General features: G+C 41.3%; 1 protein-coding gene across 5 annotated transcripts in view; it reads right to left on the bottom strand.

The window, feature by feature from the left end:
• LOC144592669 (clavesin-1-like) overlaps window positions 1-15,044 on the bottom strand; it is a 69,777-nt gene that overhangs the window by 4,552 nt on the left and 50,181 nt on the right. The gene's annotated exons all lie outside the window — the stretch shown is intronic.

The raw sequence follows: 15,044 nt of genomic DNA, 5'->3' as shown, positions 1-15,044 counted from the left end.
AAGGACAGCAGCTATCATGGCACTAAATTATAAAATCCAAGAAAACAGATTTGATTCTTGGTTTCTGCAGAGTCAGTCACGTCAAGCAAAGCATGCTCTTAAGCTAAAAGAGGGTGCAAGATTGTGAAATTAACCGCTGCCAATTGCAACATAGTTATTAGTACTAAATGGGTTTGGACAGCAAGTGAGATACTGTGGCTGGAGACCCAAGGATTCTTGAGCAAAAAACAAAGTGCTGGTGGAACAGGCAGCATCTGTGGAAGGAATGGATAGGCGATGCTTTGGGTCAGGACCCTTCTTCACATTGATTGTGGTAGGGTGGAGAAAGCTGGAAAAGAGGTGGGGCCGGGACAAAGCCTCTTCTTGGCAAAATAAATTGGTTCGGTCTCGCACTCTCAGCATAAACATAGTGGCATTTACCAAAAAATGTATACTGCCAGATACGGTGTGATCAGAAATGAGATGATATTCCTAATTATTCAAATCAGATCATAATTTTAATAACATAATAAATGCACTACATTTTGTAACAGTGGATCACAATGTTTCCTGCATTTAGGCAAAAGCTAGTTATCAGTTAATCAAAAATGCTTTATCATTTTTGTACTTTTAACTAGAGTGTTGTCAAAACATTAAAGGGGTTAATTGCTGTCATAAAAAATGATCTTCCGATGAATTACTTCATCGGTGGAAATTAATCGAACACTTTCTCTCCCAGTCTTCCCACTCAAATCAGCATGAACCTCTGGGCAAGCGTTTGAAAACACGCCTAGTTTTCATCAATTTTATCAATTTTACCTTGGTAGAAGCGAAGTAAAACAATACTAGGTGATGTTGATGCTAATAGTTGGAAGTTTCCTAAATTCAGTCTACGGAGCAAGTCCTGGGGAGGAGGAAAGTGATTGAAAGGGCAGGATCATGCAATGACACCAACACTAGATGATTGATGTGTAGAGGCAGGAGAAGCGTCAACTCTTGTCTCCACATTGAGATAAATGAAAAATACAAAAACCTAGCATGTTCTTTAATGGCCTCTAGGGGTCCTTTTAGACTGCAACATGTCCCAAAAAAGCTGAATGGGCATTGAGAAAATACTTGCTGCCAATTTTCAGGAGTATGCAAAAGGACAACATATTTATGATTAAATGATTATTCACACTTTTTTAAACAAATTATAAGCCTCTACAGATTTTCTTTTCATTTCACAACACTAATTCTGGGTACAGCATGATTCCTATTTTTGTAAGTTTACACAGTTTGAATATTGCCTGCTTCCTCAATGAAAAGTGCATGAAGAGCACAGTGGAATATCTTCAAAGTGGAATATCTTCCATAGGCAATGTTGGGTTGCATTCTTAAAATGGCAAATCAAGTTTCAAATTGGTATCAAGGGGGGTTTCAAAAGGGAAATAAAATCAAGTTTAATTATATGAAAATGTAAAATGTGAGGTGGTAGGATTGTGAATTATTTTGATAGGTGCTTCCTGAAGCAAAATACTGCAGACACTGAAAAACAAAATAATGGAAACAGCAGGTCAGGCAGTAGCTGAGGAGAGAGGAAGTAGGAAGGAACTGCAGATGCTGGTTTAAACCGAAGATGGACAAAAAATGCTGGAGTAACAAGCAGCATCTCTGGAGAGAAAGAATGGGTGACGTCTCGACCCGAAACGTCACCCATTTCTTCTCTCCAGAGATGCTGCTTGCCCGCTAACTTACTCCAGCATTTAGTGTCTATCTTAAGTTTAGAGTAACATTGCAGATCTATGACCCTTCATCTGAACTGGAACATGTTCAGTGCACTGGGATAATGTGGAAAGCCACTTCAGTGAATCTGACGCCTGTTTCTATATAAGGAGCCCTGATTGAAATTTACGAGTCATCCTTAAATACAAGAGAGGTGCCGGAAGACTGGAGGGTGGCAAATGTTGTACCTCTTTTCAAGAAGGGCTGCAGGGAAAATGCTGGGAACCTTAGGCCGGTGAGCTTAACATCTGTAGTTGGTAAGTTACTGGAGAGTATTCTGAGGGATAGGTTATACAAGCATTTGGATGGGCAAGGGCTGATTAGGGATAGTCAGCATGGTTTTCTATGTGGGAGGTCGTTTCTCACAAATCTGATTGATTTTTTTGAAGACATGACCAAAAAGGTTGATGAGGGCAGAGCTGTAGATATTGTGTACATGGACTTCAGTTATGCGTCCGACAAGGTTCTGCATGGTAGGGTGCTCTGGAAGGTTAGATCGCATGGGATCCAAGGAGAGATAGCTGAATGGATAGCAAATTGGCTCCGTGGAAGGAAGCAGAGGGTGATGGTGGAATGCTGATTCTCAGACTGGATGCCTGTGACTAGTGATGTGCCTCAGGGTTCGGTGCTGGGCCCATTACTGTTTGTCATCTACATCAATGATTTGGATGAGAACATACAGGGCAAGATTAGCAAGTTTGCTGATGATACAAAAGTGGGTGGTTTTGCAGATAGTGATTGTGAAAGATTACAACAGGATCTGGATCGATTGGCCAGGTGGGCTGAGGAATGGTTGATGGAATTTAATACAGAGAAGTGTGAGGTGTTACATTTTGGGACGTCGAACAAGGGCAGGACCTACACAGTAAATGGTGGGCCTCTGGATAGTGTTGTAGAGCAGAGGGATCTAGGAGTACAGGTGCATGGTTCCTTGAAGGTCAAGTCGCAGGTAGATAAGGTGGTCAAAAAGGCTTAAGGCACAATGGCCTTCATCTGTCAGAGTATTGAGTATAGAAGTTGGGAGGTCATGTTGCAGTTGTATAAGATGTTGGTGAGATTGCATTTAGAATATTGTGTTCAGTTCTGGGCACCATGCTATAGGAAAGATATTGTCAAGCTTGAAAGGGTTCAAAAAGATTTACGAGGATGTTGCCAGGACTAGAGGGTGTGAGCTAAAGGGAAAGGTTGAGTAGGCTGGGTCTCTATTCCATGGAGTGCAGGAGGATGAGGGGAGATCTTATGGAGGTATACAAAATCATGAGAGGAATAGATCGGGTAGATGCGTAGAGTCTTTTGCCCAGAGTAGGGGGATCAAGGACCAAAGGACATAGGTTCAAGGTGAAGGGGAAAAGATTTAATAGGAATCTGAGGGGTAACTTTTTCACACAAAGGGAGGTGGGCGTATGGAACAAGCTGCCAGAGGAGGTAGTTGAGGCTGGGACTATCCCATTGTTTAAGAAACAATTAGACAGGTACATGGATAGGACAGGTTTGGAGGGATATGGACCAAGCACAGGCGAGTGGGACTAGTGTAGTGGGAACATTGTTGGTCGGTGTGGGCAAGTTTGGTCGACGGGCCTGTTTCCACACTGTATCACTCTGTGACTCTGCAAATATTTTTTGCCATGTAAAATAAGTTTAGTTCGATCTCAATCTAGTTTATGTAAAATGCACCTTTGTATCCTTTCGCTGAACACTTATGCTCAATCTTCCTTGGCCTAGGGATCTGGTTGACAAACATTTTAACTCCCCTTCCCATTCCCATACTGACCTTTCTGTCTCCTCCTTCACTGTCTACCTCCTCCACTGCAGATACTGTGGGCCTCTTCCACTGTAAGTGTGTGATTATAAGCAAATTGGAGGAAGAGCACCTCATATTTCGTTTGTGGAACCTCCAACCCAGCGGTATGAATATTGATTTCTCAAATTTTAAGTAACTCCTGCTTTCCTACCCCCCCCCCCCCCCCCCCCCCACTCTTGTCGACCTACTAATTCCACTGATGGCATCTTTGTATCCCTCGTGTTAGTGCATCTTCCCAGCCAACAATGGGCCATTATGAACTTCATTCTTCCTGAGCTTATCTGTTGCCGGCCTTGATTTGTTCTGACCTTTTCTCTCCTCCAGTTTCCCCCCCACCTCTATCTTTCAGCCTGAAGAAGGGTTCTGACCCAAAACGTCACCCATTTTCTTTCTCCAGAGATGCTGCCTGACCCACTATATTACTCCAGCATTTTGTGTCTATCTTCAGTGTAAACCAGCATCTGCAGTTCCTTTCTACACATGAGGCCATCTGTTGCCGGCTCTGATTTGTCCTGGTCTTTCCCCTCCCTGCACACATTCCTGCACACCTGTGTACACATTTCGTTCCAAATGCTTGGGTTACAAAGTTAATTTTGAAAATAGTGAATCTTCTTGAATCCACCAGTTCTGGACTTAATCGTTTAGTATTCCCAAGCACAAGCTGTTGGTGGACTTCTCATAGAGTCAAACAGGCTTCTTCAGACTTTCAGCCTATCAATTCAGAAACCTGACAGCTGAACTGAATGAAGTAAATGAGATGAAATGACTGCAACAAGAATGGTAAATAGACCTTTTTATTTGTTTTAATTTAGTTTAAATTTATTTCATTGTCTTAAGGGTGCAAAACTGAGTTTAGTGCCTTAATCTTGCTCAATTTATTTTGAGTGCTTTTTGCTCGAGATTCCAACATAGGACATACAACTTCCTTTGGAAATACCAAAGACGAGAAGACATAAAACTATTTCTCAACTCTTCTGACAGGGGTGTGGAGTTGAATTCCCCTGTCCATCACAAGTACTGGCCTCCCCAGTGGGAGGGGAAAGCTGAAGGGAAGGGAACGGCATCAACGGGAGGGGTACCGACTATCACACTCCCAAATAAGAGACAAGGTGACGTCACCGTCAGTGGTCACATGCTCCCGCTCCACCAATGGCGGCCGCCCGGGCCGGGAGGCGGGTTGCTGCGCAACCGCCGTTAGGCGGCGCCCAGGGCTCCGAACCTACACTGTCCGGACCTACACTGTCCAGACCTAGACAATAGACAATAGGTGCAGGAGTAGGCCATTTGGCCCTTCGAGCCAGCACCACCATTCAATGTGATCATGGCTGACCTACACTGTCTGGGCCTATGGTGTCCGGGCCTACGGTGTTGGGCCTACAGTGTCCGGGCCTACAGCGTCCGGGCCTACAGCGCCCCCTGGGCCTAATAAGGGACAAGGGTGGTCCCATATACCAATTTAGCCCAATATACGGGATGTCCCGGCTAATACGGGACAGTTGACATCCCTAGTCGAGTGTGATTCATGCTCCTGAATCAATTGGTAAAGCAAGCCCCAACATTTGCTTCTTAATAGCCTCAGAATGCTTTGGAATGTTTATGAATGTCAGAAATGTCACCAAAAAATCAATGAGAGTGAAAGTTTGCACAGCTGGTGAACCTGAGAATACGACCTCACCAACTGTGAAATCCGGTCTGCAGTGCAGCTGGTCACTTGTAGTTAGAGGGTCCCAGTACTGAGCATCCAGGATCAAGCTGGATGTAAAATTAGTCTTCAGGCTGGAAATGGTATTAATTTCTCCCAATCCAAACTGCACATTCCAGGCTTTCCTTAAAATTTCCATGTGATTCCATTCTGCAATAGTTAATATTTGGGGATAAAATGGAAATATTTGAAGAAATAGCTATTCTTTACAGATGCGATATGGATATGCAATTGCTCCATGCTTTGTGTAGGAAGGAGCTGCAGATGCTGGTTTAAACCTGGAGTACACAAATGCTGGAGTAACTCAGTGGGTCAGACAGCATCTCTGTGGAAAAGAAACGTTTTGGGTTGAGACCTTTCTTCTGAAGAAGGGTCTCAACCCAAAACATCACCTATTTCTTTTCTCCAGCAATGCTATCTGACCCGCTGAGTTGCTCCATGCTTTACCAGCTTTGAAATATTATCATTTACATTCCAAAGTCATGTGGATTTGTAGGTTAACTGGCCACTGTAGATTGGCCTGAATGTGTAAAGAGTGGATAAAAAAGTTGGATAACAGAATAGTGTGAACAGGTGATTGATGAACAGCGTGGACTCAATGGGCCAAATAGCCTGTATCTTTTGATCAATATTTATTATTGGTTTATCCTTGGTTCTTATTTTCATACACATTGTTGATAAAATTATTCTCACCTCATTTTGAATTATAGTGAGGATACACCTACAATGGTCTTGCCTTCATTTTCTTATTGAAATCACATTAAACATTTTACCAATAGCATTAAAGGAGGACTTTTATCTCCTGTTGCTGGTACATCTGTGACTCCAGCATTGAAAAACAATTGTCCATTTGCTCTTTTTACCATGTGCGATTTATCTCAACTACTTTCATCTCCAGCCTTCTGTTTGACTTTCTTCATTCAATTCTAATTACATGGAGGGTTTTTTTTGCAGAGAAGCAAACGTGAAGTAGGGAAAACATCTTTTGCTGTGGCAAAGAATTAACACGTTGAGAGGAGCTGATAAATAACAACTCAAGGAAGAAAGTAGGGGGTCGTGTTACAATCCAGGCTCCAGCAATGATTAGAGCTCCCAGGGGAAGGGAGGAAACTCTCCAATAAAAACTGGAGCCACTGGATAAGAGGTCAGCCACGGAGCAGAACTGCCAGGAGGATGAAAGAACAAACTGGCACGATCAAAGCTGCTGGAGGTGGAGTTGAAAGGGGGGGAGGGGGAGGGGGAGGGGGAGGTGCTAGTTCACTGCTGCGAGACGATGACTGTACTAAGAATTTCTGAAACTTTGTCGATGCCAGACACAAGGGGACTCTTTGTGTACTGCCGAGGTAACGTCTGCTGTATGATTATACCGAATTGTATGCAAAAGCAAAACAATTCACTGTACCGAGGTACATGTGACGATAAATCATTGAATTGCAACAGCCTGAGGAAGAGAGTGTGATTTAGCTTTCCTCAAGTATATCACGGAAGCATCATTGTGTCATTAAACTTCAGAGATACAAAAGAAATATTGCATGGGAAAGATGCACGGGTGTCTATGTTGAATGAATAACAGAGGCCAGGTATAATTAAGTCTGCTGTGTCACAGCAATATTTCAGGAATCAATTGACAGGGATGCATGAGTGTTTGGGCCTCCTCCACTGCCAGAGTGAAGCCAAACACAAATTGGAGGAACAGCTTGGGCAGCTTACAATCCTGCGGAATGAATATTGAATGCTCTACCTTCTAGTAACTCTTGCATCCCCTCTATCTCCATCCCTCCCCCACCCTAGATATAGCACTAGTTTCATTGTTGTCTTGCTGAATCTCATTGTTTGCATTACTCGTTATCACCAGTCCAACAGCCAACAATGGACCTTTGTGGGCTCCATTTTTCCTTGATCATCTCTGTCTTGTTGCATATCTTTCATTAATTTGTTCTATGTACGTTTTCATATCTCTCGGTTCCTTGTCCCCTGAGTCTTAGTCTGAAGAAAGGTCTCGACCTGAAATGTTATCTATTCCTTTTCTCCAGAGATGCTGCCTGACCCGCTGAGTTATTCCAGCATTTTGTGTCTACCCTCAGCCCAATTTCTCCATGCCAATCAAGATTCCACATCAGGGATAGTCCCATCTGCCTGTGTTTGGCCCTTATCCCTCTAAACCTTTCCTATCCATGTATCTGTCCAAATGTCTTTTAAATGTTGTTATTATTACCTGCCTCAACTACCTCCCCTGGCAGCTCAATCTATATACCCACCAACCTCTGTGCGAAAAAGTTGCCCCTTATGTTCTTAATAAATCTTTCCCCTCTTGTCTTTAACCTACAGCTTGGAAACAGGCCTTTTGGCCCATCGAGTCCACACCGACCATTCATCACCCATTCACATTAGTTATCCCACTACACACTAGGGACAATTTGTAGAGGCCAATTAACAAACCCGCACATGTTTGGGATGTGGGAGGAAACCGGCGCACATGGAGGAAACCCATGTAATCACAGGGAGAACATACAAACTCCACAGAGACAGCACCTGAGGTCAGGATTGAACCCAGGTCTCCGACGCTGTGAGGCATCAGCTCTACCACTGCGCCACAGTGCTGCCAAGTTGCTGGCAAAGATAATGAAATTGACCAATTCCATATGGGTGCAAGAAGCAGTTCCAATGAGGTGAAAGACATGTGGGAGCTAGGGTGTGTGCACCAGAATAGACCTGGAATGAGGACTGTTCCACATAGCCAACAGAAAGACAGGTATAATCAGGACCTGTTGAGTGGACATGGCTGTGCCTTTGAGCTGCAGAAATTGGGAGGAACTGAAAGATAAGTAGTTGAGGGTACAAATTAATGATGAGCGTGCTACTGGAGGGGAACTGGGAACTTCCTTGTTCAAGAAAGTAGTGAAGGAGCCAAAGACCTAATTTTGGGGGATGACAATGTATAGAGACAGGACGTCCAGGTAATTGGAAGTTATCAAAAACTCCATGACTCAATGCTTTAGGAATGCTAAATGTGGCCTCCAGATGCTTCTATAGACCACAATACTGACCAATCTAATCAGTTTATGGAATGCTGGTCAGCGCCAGACAGGAGTGAAAATAGACAAATGCAACATAACAGTAGAAATGAAGCAAAAAAATCTTCATATTTACACAATGAATATTGAAGATTTTATCAAAAAATAATGAACAATGTCTGAATTGTTGATTTTGATTTAGTTGCACTAAATAAATAATGATCATATGTGCATGTCTTGAGTGAACTTTTGTTTTAAACAACTAAAAATATTTGATTATGCCCAAAACTAACTGAACCCAAAATTTATTCTGATATTATTACATAACTTCATGGTCACATTGAAAACTAGCATAGTTGAGCGATGGGAAGGATTTTTCATTTAAATTAAAAAATATAAATCAATTAAAATGTTAATACACGGAGATACAAGGAATTGCAGATGCTGGTTTACAAAAAAATGGCACAGAGTGCTGGAGTAATTTAGCGGGTCAGACAGCATCTCTGGAGAACCTGGATAGGCGATGTTTCGGGTTGGGACCATTGTTCGGACTAATTATGGGAGGGAGAGAAAGTTGGAAGAGAGGAGGTTACAGAGGACCAAGCGTGGGAGGTTATACGCTGATACAGGTGAGGGCGGGTTTGATAGGGAGATGGTGGACAAACGCCAGAGTTGAAAAGACAGATGGAGTGAGACACAAGGATTGAAGAGTTGCAAATTGAGAAGCTAGAAGGAGGAATATAGGTGAAAGTCCAGGTGGGGAAGGGGGGTTATGTGTTTTTATTAATCTATTTTAATCTTATGCTGCTGCTGCTGCTGCTGCTGCAAGTAAAAAAAATCATTGTTCTGTTTTGGGACATATGACAATAAAATACTCTTGACAAGAAGAAGGATAGACAATAGACAATAGACAATAGGTGCAGGAGTAGGCCATTCAGCCCTTCGAGCCAGCACCGCCATTCAATGCGATCATGGCTGATCACTCTCAATCAGTACCCCGTTCCTGCCTTCTCCCCATACCCCCTCACTCCGCTATCCTTAAGAGCTCTATCCAGCTCTCTCTTGAAAGCATTCAACGAACTGGCCTCCACTGCCTTCTGAGGCAGAGAATTCCACACCTTCACCACTCTCTGACTGAAAAAGTTCTTCCTCATCTCCGTTCTAAATGGCCTACCCCTTATTCTTAAACTGTGGCCCCTTGTTCTGGACTCCCCCAACATTGGGAACATGTTTCCTGCCTCTAATGTGTCCAATCCCCTAATTATCTTATATGTTTCAATAAGATCCCCCCTCATCCTTCTAAATTCCAGTGTATACAAGCCCAATCGCTCCAGCCTTTCAACATACGACAGTCCCGCCATTCCGGATAAAACATTTGCCAAGTTTTGGGCTGAGACTGATGCGGGTGGAAAAGTTTGAGAATGGTAATGCACAGTGGAAAAGGAATCATATATTATGCAGGTAATCTGCATCATATATTGGTGTACAAAGACTTGCAGTGACAGATTAGTAAAAACCTACTACATAACATTTGAGGCTAAGGCAGGAGTGGGAACAAAATATTTTTTGTATTTGACCCTAAATAATTTGGTTATAGGTAAAAGAGGTTGATACTGCCATCAAAGAACTGAATTAAATGGTAAATGAGATACCTAGCTGGCAAGGCTTGTCTCTTGGAAGAAAGCCAAATTTTATTTAATGGAAATGGAATTCATGGCAAGCTGGTCATTATTGGGACCAAGCAGTGTCAGCCAGAAGCAGCAACTCTTACAGTTGATAGGCACAAAAAGCTGGAGTAACTCAGTTAGACAGGCAGCATCTCTGGAGAGAAGAAATGGGCGACATTTCGGGTCGAGACCCTTCTTCAGACTGGTTAGGATTCCCTTATCCCTCACCAGTCTGAAGAGGAGTCTCGACCCGAAACATCACCCATTCCTTCTCTCCAGAGATGCGGTGTTACTCCAGCTTTTTGTATCTATCTTCGGTTTAAACCAGCATCTGCAGTTCCTTCTTATACTCTTACAGTTGATGTTGAAATAGCAGACTGCAATTTTCTTTCTGAATGAGATGGGATGCCTTCCCCATCGGTTTCAACCTAGTGATGGTTGAATGACAAATTCCCACGCACACTGCTTAGTATTCTCATCACTGATAAAATTATTTTGAATGTAACAAAATAAATTGAGGAACAACTGCCCATGGGACTCATGGAAGTCATTGCCTTCAGGAGAGTATATCATTGGAGAAAATAAAATTGGAATTAAAGTAATTAATATCTACTGCTGAAAATCTGAAATTCATAAATGGCTTAGTCAGTATGTAAGGGGAAAACATCCCCTATTCAGGCACCTCCACAGCATTGTTCTATTCCACATCATTACCAACGTCGTAGATTCAGTAATTGCTGAATAGATAATTGTGGCAGTGTAGCTGTTGGATGCTGGAATGGAGTTGGAAGCAGGGAAATTAGAGCTTTAATGAGTTCAAAGAGTGCATCACTCATTGTAAGATGAAGCCTCTCTACTAACCTATTGGAATATGGTAATTTAAATCTTCTTTCTTTGTCTGCCAATCAGCCAATGATCTCTGTGTTCTTGTGCAACTAATGCATGGGATGACCTTTCATTGAACCATGAACAATCACTTGGAAATGGTGATAATTACTGATGGTAACCAAGGGATTATTCATGGTTGTTAGAAGGAATTCCAACAGCACTTAAATTGACTGGAACAGAGAGTCTAACACCATTTTGCTTGGCCACATCGGATTATATTACTATTTTGGTTCTCTACTGACAGCTAATTGTGCTGTGAAAAAATATTATAGAAATTAAGTTCATATTTTCTATACCATAAAGGCATTCAGAACTTTGAATATTCATGTCATTTTCTTCCCTTTCCTCAGTACAGGTCCAATGTCCAAATTCTGGCTGTTTTGAGACACGAAGCTGTCTGAAAAGTGAACACTTTTGGAAAATCAGTCAGCAGCTACCTCTCTGACTTTGCTGTTTCATTGACAGTGGCATATTGGTCTACCTCCCTTGCTCTCAGTTATCCCTGAAGCAACTGAGATTATTTGAGTAATGAATAACATGAGGAATAGTTGGTTAGAGATTTTTTTTCCATCTTTAATTTTACATTGTCCAAATCCCACCAGGATCTCAGTGAAAAGGGTGCTGGATTTTTGGCATGTGTTCATTTGGAGATGCATGATTCAAAGTTCCAAATGTTAGCATTCACTTCAGAGATGCTAGCTGGCTCGAAGGGCCGAATGGCCTCCTCCTGGACCTATTTTCTATGTTTCTATGTTGAGATTTCACCATATGAGCAAGATCCCACCGTTACTAAACTGACAGATTGCGTAGGTCAGATTGTTAGGCGGCAAATGAATTCTAGCAAAGTAAAAAGGTGAGGCCACATTTGGTAGGAGGAATCTACTTTATGCTAAGTCAGAGACGCTTTCTTGACTACAGTTTAATAACTGCGAAAAAATTAATACTTAAATTTTGGAAAAAAACAGTAACCCCCACAATTAAAATGTGGATTACGGAAATGACCGAGACCTTGCATTTGGAAAAAATAAGGTTTGCCTTAATTGACAAACCAGATCTATTTTTTAAAATATGGTCTCCATTTATTGAATTTAAAAAAAAGTAAATGGGTTTGTCACAAAACTAAAATTTAAAACTAAAGTTAAAACTTGAGTTTAGGGTTGGATGTACAACTATACTCATTAACTCCCAGATCTATCCCCATAATCTTTATGTTAGTAATTCTCTTTTTTCTTTGCTCTCTCTCTATTAGTTTATAGTCTTTTTTTCCAGCCTCTTTTCATCTTTATTTTTTCTTTAAAATTTAAAAATTGAAGCTATGTAAGAACTCTATAACCAGTTTGTCGTTTATTATTATTTATACATTTGCTTTAAAAAATTAAAATTTACTAAACTGACAGATTGTGTAGGTCAGATTGTTAGGTGGCAAATGAATTCTAACAAAGTAAAAAGTTGAGGCCACATTTGGTAGGAGGAATCTCCTGTTCATAAGTAAATAGAAAAGGGATCTAGAGGTGCAGATGAATACAATTGTTAACAGCATCATCACGGGACAATAAAGCTAACAAGGCCCTGGGATTTATTTCTACTTCTATAGAGTTCAAAAAGTTAACTTTTATGTTGGGTTGACTTTAAAAAGACCCTGTTCGGGTTGTCTTAAAAATAATGTGTTCTGTACTTTCTAGACTATTAAAAGAACAATAAAAGTCACCAATTAAAGCCAAAAACCCCCCCAACTGTCAGTCATAAACATCATATAAACCTTCCAGAGAGAAACATCTGGCCCAGATAGAGACTCTGGCCATGTCTTCAGAACCTGCGTGGACCAGCAGGCTGAAGTTTTCCTGATCATTTTTTACTTTTGCCTACTCTGTTCTGTTTTAGAAGGCAGGTGCCAAAGAAAAGCAAAGTAGCATGTCTCCATAACTGTCATCCAGTGGCTCTGACATCTAGCATTATGAAGAGCTTTGCAAGGCTTGGCTTGGCACACGTTGCTGCAGTTCACTGCAGTTCACCCTCCATCACAACAGGTCCATGGCAATTACCAACTCCCTTCTCAGACACCCATGCCTGGAACTAGTGGACAATATCTGCATCAGATTCCTATTTATTGACTTATGCCTTGCTTTCAACACAATAATCCCAACCAAACTCCCAAAACCAGGCGTCAGTACCCCTCTCTGCAACCGGATCCCCGACTTCCTCGCCCATGGTCCACAATCCGTAAGGATAGGCAACCAAACATTTGCCATGATATTACTCAACGCCAGTGTCGGGCAAGGATACATACTCAGCCCCTCACTACACTGCCTATACACTCATGACTATGCCAAATTCTGCTCTAACTCCATTTTCAAGTTTTCAGACGAGGGCCATGGTAATGGCCAGATTTTGAACAATGATGAGGCAGAGTACAGGAAGGAAATAGAGAACTTAGTAATATGATGCCCGTGAACATCCTCTCACACAGCATCAGCTAGACGAATGAGCTAGTCTTTGCATGGTGCCAGACTGCAGCAACGGTGCTGAGGTGGTGATGGTTAGGAGGTCTTAGGCAGAAATATCACCAACAATCTGTCCTGGTGCAATCACATTGATAGTACACACACGAAAGCACACTAACGCCTCTACTTCCTCAGAAGAGTAAAGAAATTTAGCATGTCTCGAATGACTCTTACCAATTTAATATCTTTAATACATTTATCAGGAAATCTGTTCAGATTAATTACAAGAATACAAGTTTGACACTGATCTAATTTAACTGTAATTGTACTTTAGCACCCTGTTCACACATGGCAAGTGTTCTTGCTAAGAATAATTTTTCAATGTTTTAGTTATAATGTCAGTACAATTCTTAGTGAATCTTTGGAATAAATCCTCTCACATTTATCAGCAACCCACCTAACTTTATTATTAATCTATTAATCTATTATTAATCTATTCCTTTCCTCAGCCGCTGCACTGTGCAAACATTCAGCCCTGCTTGCCATCTCTCTTCATATTTCAGGTTGTTTTTGATGTTCTTCATCCTCCATATGAATTCTCCTATTCCACTCATCCATTACACATTAAATTGTTCTGCAGGCTTCTGCTCACACTTGATATCATTCATACATGGCCATTTCAAATTAATTCTGTCTCTGCATATCAACATCTCCTAACCATTTTCTCTGTATCCACCCTGGAAAAGAAACTCCCAATTTGTTCACATTTGCACATTCAAATATGGCATTAACTCTTAAAAACTCGGCATACTTAGACATGATCTAATGCATTACTGGCTCTCTTTGATCAGCTCGTACATACCCAAGTCCACATTCATGTGGGATATACTGATAGAGCCAAAAATTTGCTCACAAGGGTAAGTGTAATGGGTCAACAATTTCTTACATCTTTTCTGTCTCAAATTATTCAATGACATTGGCAATATTATAGTCTAAAGAGATAATTTCTGAATCAGCAGACCTCTCAGAAACAAAACACTAATTTATCTGCAGTTCCTCACTAACTCTCAAAGCACGAGAATACATAACATTTTGGACATGCCGTTTACCTCAAACTTAATTTTGTTTCCTCTTGAGTCTATGAATCTCTGCCTATCTTTAACATAATTTCAAGTACAACTATTCCTTATCGAGTATTACTCTCTGCCAAACTTCAACGTTGAAACAATCCTAACTAAAATCACATTTCTTTTCTCGTGTTCTTATGCTCACGACAGTAATTGAGAATGACCAGACCTCCTGCTCTCATAATTCAATAATCTCCTACAATATCCCCTCACCCAATGTCCACACATTATAACTGGACTTGCTTCATGGATCCATCCCTGGGCCAATTCTCTCTTCACTTCCATTACTGTCCCTTGATGAAATGATCCAAAAAAGAGTGTGTCTTACACTTGAGGAGCTGTCTAATGACCCTATCTCCTCACCCAATCCATGGAACCCATACTTTATACGTGCTAGTTATTTGCGTAATTATACATACACACGCATACAATTTTGATAGGAATACACACTTAGCAATTCTTCTAATGGAAGACTAGTTGCTGCATCTGAACTGAAGGTTTTATTCCATCTGTTAAGTGTAAACAAAATCTCCATGTAGTCTGTCAAGATGTACTGAGCAATAGGTAATAGGCAAATAAGATTATTTTCACAAAGGAGTATTTCTACACTTGTCCACTTAAATGAAATAATTGATTAACTGTAATGCTTTTCCTAAACAGC

Source organism: Rhinoraja longicauda, chromosome 4 (genome assembly GCF_053455715.1).
Source record: "Rhinoraja longicauda isolate Sanriku21f chromosome 4, sRhiLon1.1, whole genome shotgun sequence".
NCBI lineage: Eukaryota > Metazoa > Chordata > Chondrichthyes > Rajiformes > Arhynchobatidae > Rhinoraja > Rhinoraja longicauda.
The sequence above is the reverse complement of the archived record's forward strand: the minus strand, read 5'-3'. Positions and strand labels throughout refer to the sequence as shown.